Source organism: Sceloporus undulatus, chromosome 1 (genome assembly GCF_019175285.1).
Source record: "Sceloporus undulatus isolate JIND9_A2432 ecotype Alabama chromosome 1, SceUnd_v1.1, whole genome shotgun sequence".
In the NCBI taxonomy this organism is placed as follows: Eukaryota; Metazoa; Chordata; class Lepidosauria; order Squamata; family Phrynosomatidae; genus Sceloporus; species Sceloporus undulatus.
The window spans coordinates 172,062,007-172,070,719 of record NC_056522.1 but is presented as its reverse complement, the minus strand read 5'-3'; positions in this window follow the sequence as shown (position 1 = coordinate 172,070,719).

The window sequence follows — 8,713 nt, the reverse complement described above, 5'->3', positions numbered from 1 at the left end:
ATACAAGCACCTCTGGAAGTCATGTACATAACAATCTTGTAATCTAGACACTGCCACAGCTTTTGTACCATGCCTTGACAGGTCTATGCACATGTGCAGGTATTAAAAGCCTCAAATGGATGGTAGCAAGAACTTCCCTTTTTGTCTTTTCCCCTGTCATCTTTTGAATGTTGTCTTCACAGACTGCAAAGGTTCAGTGTGGGTATGTTTTTACTTAACATACCACATTAGGAACTGGTCTTGATGGCTGTTTTCAAACATACAAATAGTGCTTTGGTGTATCCCTCAAACTGTTTTGTGACCCCAACCCCCCATCCCTACTTTCAATAAGTAAATATAGAAGCAGTCCTAATTTTTACTGATGGAAGAGGCAGGACAGGGTGTGTCTTTTTTCACAGATAAAAGTCTACTAGTGGAACAGCAGCATATCTGCTATGGAGACCCCTTGTATTCCCACAGAAAGCTCTGCATGTCTAAATCTATCACCTGATAAATTTATGGGGACACTAGATCTCCAAATTTTGGGTGTTTATATGTGAGTTTTGGATCTACTAAATCCAAATCACACTCTGCCTCATATGCCCTTGGATCAGGCCCCAAACCTAGCAGCTTCAGTGGAATATAACATATTTTTTTTAAAAAAAGACGAACAGCCCAGGAAAAAGATGGATGGAAAAGGGGAAAAAGCCACTATCCCTGTGATGATTCCTTGGGAGCAAAGCCCTGTGCGTGGCTATTACTCTCAGGGAGATCCCTTTCCAGAACTATATTCTCCGCTGCCACCACTCAGTGAATTACCAATAAACTATAAATTATTAATTATTATAATTATAATAGCTCACAGCTATCCCTTCCCCACACACACTGAGACTTGTGAGGAATAGAGAGAGAGAGATCTAGTTTCAATAGCCGAGTCTAGGCACGTGTATAGGAGTATAGAGACAGCAGATGCTTTTAAGAAAGAAGTTTATTTTAAAAAGGGATAGAATAGGATAGAAAGAATTTATAACACTCTTGCAAAGCCCCTTTTGCCTTGCAGGTCAAAGAACATAGTTACAGAATTCATTCCAGGCAAGCCATTGTTGAAAATAACAAAAGGCCTAAACGCACTAGCTAACACATTCCTAACTACTCACAACAGATGGGATTTGTAGTCCTTTGGAGTTCCTGGATGCAGGGAGGGCCCCCTGGCCTCTCGACCTGCATTCCCTTGAGTCTGTGTCTCCCAGACTCAGAGAGACAGCATCTGGTTTCCCCCTCAGGAGAGGTTCCAGGGAGAGACAAAAGACCGCATGGCTCCACAAGTCCTTTTAAAGATTTCCCATAGAAAGTTCTTGAATCTCGCGGTCCTACTCTCTGATTGGTCAGTTAGACCTTACATCAGCTATGATGTCACAGCTCATTAGCATGTGATGTCATCTCTCATTAGCATGCACCTCCTCCCAGATTAACCCTTTGTGTTCAGGAGAAGTTCCCAGATGGCTGGAGACCCAGCCATCACAATCCCACTCCTGCTTTGATCATCATGAGCTAGTAAATCTCTTGGATACACTGAAGGCAGCAGAAAGGATCTCCTTCACTCATGTTCCAGGTGCAGAGGACTGCTTCACCCCAGATGTAAATATGGAGCTGCTCCAAATGATTTGAGGATCATCTGTGATTCAGTTTTAGCAAGCAGGATAAAACCTTTACAGTATTCAACATTAGCGAAAATGTGTTGTATTTTTAGTTTCCAGAGGAAGTCCGAATGCAGCCATAATACATTCAGTATACAAAGAAAATATTTCAAGAACGTTTTAGGGGTAGAGAGGGAAGGGCAAGTGTCTGAATTTCAGAAACAAAATATCTGAATTTTCAAAACAAACCATCACATTGCTCTTAAATGTCCCTCACCTATTTGAGATTCAGCAATATTGGTAGTCTTGCGATCACAGAGTGAAGAAACAGGCAATCCTAATGCAGCCTCCTTGTCTCCCTGGAGTTGGAAGGAATGTACACAGACATAAGAAAGTGCGAACAATAGCTTATACACTACAATCGCATCTATTCCCATACAAAAATAGTTTGAAAGAAAGTAGCATTGGTTCCATGTTAATCTTCAAAAACAGAAGGAAAAATGCCCAAATTTCAGAAAGCAAAATTCTGACACCAAGACATACATGTCAAAATTTGAAATCAGAGTTTTCAAGAGGACTTGAAAGTCCTTCATTAGTATGCTGCCTCTCTCCCAGAAGGGACCCAAGGCAGCTCAAAGATAAATGCATTTTATAAGACATTACAATAAAAAATTAAAACAGTATAAAATGACATAAAACTATACAAAAGTTAAAAGACATAATTAAAACACATGCCCTGGTTTCACATCTTGATTACTAAACCAACATTAAATCAAGATCTGTTTCAGTGATAATAGACAATGGACAATGGTAATCTAATTAAACTGATCAAAGCATCGACACAGGTACACAAAGTCAAAGGGAAAGTGCTAGCCAGCTTAAGAAACACATGGAGTATTAAACCAGCACTATAACATCCAAACCACCAATTTGATCTTATCACAGTAGTGAAATCCCGCTGAGAAGCAGGATTTAAACTAGATTTAAATTTAAAAACCGCAAATGCAGGAAGTTGACGTTACTGCAAGCATTAAATAATGTGAAATTTAAGTGAAAGTGAAATGGAGAAAAATGGCAGCTTTTTACTTTTGGAACTTCCCAAAACTAAAAAGCTACCATTTTTCTTCGTTTTACATTCACAGATGCAGGAATGTCATCTGATAAACCTCCTGCATTTGCAGGTTTTTTAAAAAAAATTTTTCAATCTAATTTAAAATGACGTTCTGAACGGGATTCACTAGTGTGATAAGGTCCTTAGATACATTTGTACATTTGTAATATTAAAGGCTAAGCATCATATTTAATTACGCAAATATGAAATATATGTGAGAATGCCACTTAGCTTGGAATTTTATCTGCCATGTTTTATCAAAGCCCTTATAAGAAAACGTGAGTTCATTTTTGTTGTTTATAATCTTATCCCCAACCTTTCCTCACAAAACTCAGGGCAAAGGGCAGGAAGGAACACCTCCTGCTGCAGCCCAAATAGAAGCAGAAAAGATCTGTTTTTAGGGTTGTTTTTGGCTGCCTTCGGAGGACCCAGAGCAAGCCTCCCCTTCTGTTTCAGGCCTCAGTTCTATTTAAAAGGGCCAACTTATTTAAAGATATCATATTCTTGATAATGTAATGGGTATCTATATTTTCAGACAGTTTTGAGAGCTGATCAGAAGCACTGGTGCTTATTCATGACTTGTCTCCATTGAGGGAAATAATGTATGTTTCTTGCTTTTTAGGTTATTGTTCAAATGATTAAAAGCTAATAATAGGAACAGCCTTGCACACTGAACCTCCAATACAGGATGCAATTAACTTCTTCTTTCCGTGGACTGTGATGACAAAGCCGTGGGAAAATACATTCATCTACTATTGCCCAAATAATTGAGTGGAGAATGCATGACTTGAGAGTATGACATCTTTGTAAATTGTACTGTATACTATCAACTTCACTCTGTCTGAGATAATGAAATCGCAGCATGACAAAGAATTAAGCGTGTTGCTGAGTTAGTGCCTTCAATTTGTTTCCTATTATGAGACCCTAAGGTGACCCATCAGGGGGTTTCTTAAAAGTTGGATCAGAGAAGAGGTTGCCATACCTTCCTCTGAGCCTGGGAGAGTGTGAACTTGTGCAAGGTCACCCATGGTTCCATACTCAAGCAGGGAACTGAAGCCTGGTCTTGAGATATCACACAGGGACAAGGATCGCAGTGAAGCAGATTGCTCCTGTCCTTTTCTTGACTGCGCGAAAGTGTTTCAGAGACGTCGCACTTTGTCCACATTAAGTAGAACTGTATAACACTAACTCGATTAATACAAATGACGACAATCCACTTCAATGATGAGACAATGCTGGATAGGAGCAATGTCATCTGAAAATATTTTTGCAATCGTGGATCAGGATAGGAAAAGGAGGACTAGGATATCCTTTCCCTATGTGAAATCTCCATAGACCAATGCCCTTGGCTCTCAATTAAGCCAAACCTATCCAAAAATACTCTGTGGGAGCACAGTAAGGGAAGTTTGGTTTTCTCATCATAAACTTGTACCTTGCTTGCAGCACAAATACAAGGGTGGGTATCATTTCCTCACTGATCTTGAAAAACATTTCAGACTTGCATATTGTGTTGGGTGTTACTCTTTCATACCAAAATGTTAATGATACCATTCACTCTAAAATAGAGCAGAAGGAATCAAACAAAGTCTAGATGTGGCAATAAATAAAATAGTGTGGGACAATAAAAGATAATGCAGAGTCATTTTAGCTGCAACCGAGCTATTATTTGACAGAATTTGTTCTGATGAAACTGAACCTGTATGAACATAGCAGGGAGACTGGTCCCACTTGCTTATCTTGGATGTTACCTACAGCTAAATGGCAGCTTTATAATAGTACATAGCCAGATTAGTTGTTTCATAGAATTATAAAATTGTAGAGTTGGAAGAGACCAGAAACCTCCATTCCAACCCTCTGCCATGCAAGAACTCACAATCAAGCTTTGTTAAATGAATTAAACTTTGAAACTCATTTGCATCTCCAATGGATCCAAAACATGCTAGACTTTCTTTCTTTCTTTTTTCTTTTTTGCAGTTAGTACAACTTAATTTCAAGAAGCGTTTTGAGAAACGATGTGGTATAGCACAAAGATGGGCAAGTGTGACCTCCTACATGTTGGAAGGCCAGCTAACCATAAGCACTAGCCGTGGAGAGCCAGTGTGGCACAGTGGTTTGGTTTTTGACTAGACTCTGGAGCCGGTTTGATTCCCAGGTCAGCCATAAACTGACTGGATGACTTGGCAAGTCACATACTCTCAGACTCAGGGAAGGCAATGGAAGCCTCCTTGAAAAAATCTGCCAGACGTGATAGGTTGCCTTTGGGTCACCTAAATGGAAACTACTGAAGACACAGAACCACAAGATGGCTGAAGTCAAGGATAAAGAAGTATTGGGAGTTGCAGTCTTAACAGCAACATCTGGTGACTGGCTTTTCCATCCCTGGTATAGCAGCTATCATGCTGGAAATTGCTAGGGAAATTCTGTAGAATCTTCTGTCTATTAGAAATCATAGAATCATAGAGTGGAAGGCCACTGGCCATCCATCCAACCCCCTGCCATGCAGGAAATCCAATCAAAGATCCTGACAGATGGCCATCCAGCCTCTGTTTAAAGACCTCCAAGGAGCAGACTCTATCACCCCGAGGGAGGCATTCCATTGTCGAACAGCCCTTACTGTCAGAAGTTCTCCTAATGTCAGGTGGAATCTCTTTTCCTGCAGCTGCATCCATTGTTCGGTCCTGTTCTCTGGAGCAGCAGAAACAAGCTTGCCCCTCTTCAATATGACATCCCTTCAATATTTAAACAGGATCATATCACCTCTTAACCTTCTTTTCTCCAGGCTAAACATCCCCAGCTCCCTAAGTCGTTCCTCATAGGCATGGTTTCCAGACCCTTCACCATTTTTGTCGCCCCCTTGACACGCTCCAGTTTCTCAATGTCCTTTCTGAATTGTGGCGCCCAAACGGACACAGGTGGGCCTGACCAGAGCAGAATAACAGTGGCACTATTACTTCTCTTGATCTAGACACTATAACTTTATTGATGCAGACCTAAATAGCATTGGCCTTTTTAGCTGCCGCATCAAACTGTTCATCATGTTCAACTTGTGGTCTACTTGACTCAGATCCTTCACACGTAGTTTCATTCAGCCAGTGTCACCCATCCTATATCTGTGCATTTTATTTTTCCCCCTAAGTGCAATACCTTACATTTCTCCGTGTTGAATTCATTTGTTAGCTTTGCCAGCTTTGCTATTCAGTCTTTGAAATCTTGATCCTGTCCTCTGGGGTAAGTATTCCCCCTAATTTGGTATCATCTGCAAATTTGATAAGTATGCTTCCATTCTGTCATCCAGGTCATTGAAAGATGTTGAATACATTGGGCCCAGACAGAGCCCTGTGGGACCCACTGGTCACTTTCTCCAGGATGAAGAGGAGCCATTGTGAGCACCCTTTGGGTTCGGGGTCAACCAATTACAGATCCATTTAACAGTTCCTTTGTCTAGCCCACATTTACAAGCTTGTTGCAGAATGTCATGGGGAACTTGTCAAAGGCCTTACTGAAATCAAGATATACTATATCCACAGCATTCCCTTCACTACCAAGCTGGTAATTTATCAAAGAAAGAGATCAGGTTTGTCTGGCAGACTTGTTTCTCTGAAAACCCATGTTGATTTTTGTGATTATGGCATGCCTTCTAGATGTTCACAGACTCTGTTTAATGATTGCTCCAGAATCTTTCCAGTACTGTACTGAGTCAGACAACTGGACGATAATTGTTGGGATCCTCTTTTTTCCCTTTTTGAAAGATGGGGACAACGTTTGCCCTCCGCCAGTCTGCTGGGATCTCTCCTGTTTCCAGGAGTTTTCAAAGATTATTGCCAATGCTCCGATATTACTTTTGCCAGTTCTTTTAATACCTTGGATGGAGTTCATCTTGGTCCCGGAGACGTAAATGCATTTAGATTAATAAGGTGTTCCTTACTATCTCTTTACTTATTCTGTACGAAATGCCCCTATCCTGTCCTCTGCTCCATTTCCTCAGGTTGAGCACCCTGTTGCCTTTTCTGAGAAGACTGAGGCAAGAAGGGTTGGTAATTTGCCTTTTCTCTGTTTCTGTTAGCATTTGCCATCTTCTCCACGCAGTGGCCTACCGTTTCCTTCTCTTCCTTTGCTGCGGACATATCCCAAAAAGCCTTTTATTGTTCTTAACCGCTCTAGCAAGCCTGAGTTCATTCTTCTGCTTTAGCTTTTCTGACTTTACCCCTACACATGCTGCCTATTTTTTGAATTCTTTTTGTGATTTCCCCTTTTGCCATTTCTTATACATGTCCGTTTCAAACTTACTCGGTTTGAAAGTTCCTTAGTCATCCATCTGGTTTTTGAGACACCATCCCATTTTCTTCTCACTGGAACTGTTGAAATTGTGCTTCAGTATCTCCCTTTTGAGAAAGTCCCATCCGTCTGAACTCCTTTATCTTTTGTATTTCTGACCATGAATTGGCCCTCAATACTTCTCTAAGTTTTACTGAAATCCGCTCTCCTAAAGTCTAGGATGCGTGTCTGACTATGCCTGGCTTCTCTTTCCACTGATTAAAACTCAGGAGAACATGGTCACTTCCACCTAATGATCCCACACTTGCACCCCTTAACCAAGTCCATTCTGTTGGTTAGGATCAGATCTAAAATAGCTGACACCCCTGCTTGCTCTTCCCACCTTTTGGACCATGAAATTGTCTTCCAGGCAAGTGAGGAATTGCTAGGCCTTGAGGATTTGCTGAGTTTGACTTCCAACAATATCAGGATAGTTGAAGCGCCATCACTACACATTTCTCTTTCTGACTGTGTGTCATCTGTTCTCAGAAAGATTCATCCAATTCCTCAGTCTGACTTGGGGGTCTGTAGTAGACTCCCACCGTACATCCTTGTTGTTTCCCCTCCACTTTAATTTTTACCCAGATGCTCTCCACCTGGCTTCCATGATTGATGCTGGATCTCTTCACTGTGTAATATCTCTGAACTATAGTGCTATTCCTCCTCCTCTTTTTGTCCTATTCTCTTTAAAAGGTTAACCCCTTATTACATTCCAATCATGCAGACTCATCCCACCAGGTTCAGTGATGCTATTATATCATATTTGCTTTGTTGACTAGGAGTTCGAGTTCACTCTGCTTATTTCCATGCTCTGTGCATAGTGTAGATAGTCGCAGACCATCGTTCCTTCTTTTGCTTGCCCTGTGCAAACCCAGGTTTTTTTGCCTCCCATGTTGGGTCCTTGCAGCTTTTTCTTGTTTCCCTCTATGTCAGTTTGACTATTTTCGCCATCCCTTTCGCCTTCCTTAATATGTCTCCCTTCCCCTCGGAACTCAGTTTAAAGCCCTCTGATCCATCTTGAGACTGTTGGCAAAAACCTTTCTTCCAACTGGCGTGAGATCCAACCCGTCTGTTTGCAAGAAGTCCCTCCTCGTGGAACCGCAGCCCATGATCGACGAATCCAAATCCTTCTCGGCGGCACCATCTGCGAAGCAGTTGTTCACATCGCGATTTTCCTCTCCTTCCTGGACCAGCCCTTCACTGGCAGAAGAGACGAGATGACAACCTGTACATCATTCCTTTCAGCTTCCTACACAGCGCCTCGAGTCCCTTTTGATGTTCTGAAGGCTGTGTCTTGCAGTATCATTATGTCCCACGTGGACCAAAAGGAAGGGGTATTTGGTCAGTAGGCTTGACCAGTCTTATCGTACTCTGTCACATCACGAGATTTGCACCTGGAAGACAACACACCTCTCGGACATCTTGTCAGGCCTACAATCACTGCTCTGTACCCTCAGCAAGAGTCCCCACTACGACCACACGCCTCCTCGAGGCTTAGCAGCGACTGTTCCCTCGGGTGGGACTCTCCAGGCTCCCCTGCTCTGTCCCGGAAGTCTGTCATGCTGCTCGTCTTCATCCTCCTGTAAGGAAAGAGCTTCGAATCGATTCTCTAGCTGCAAGCTCCCAGAACAATTCCTTCTTGGCTTACTTCTCTTTGTGACATTCCCCAGCT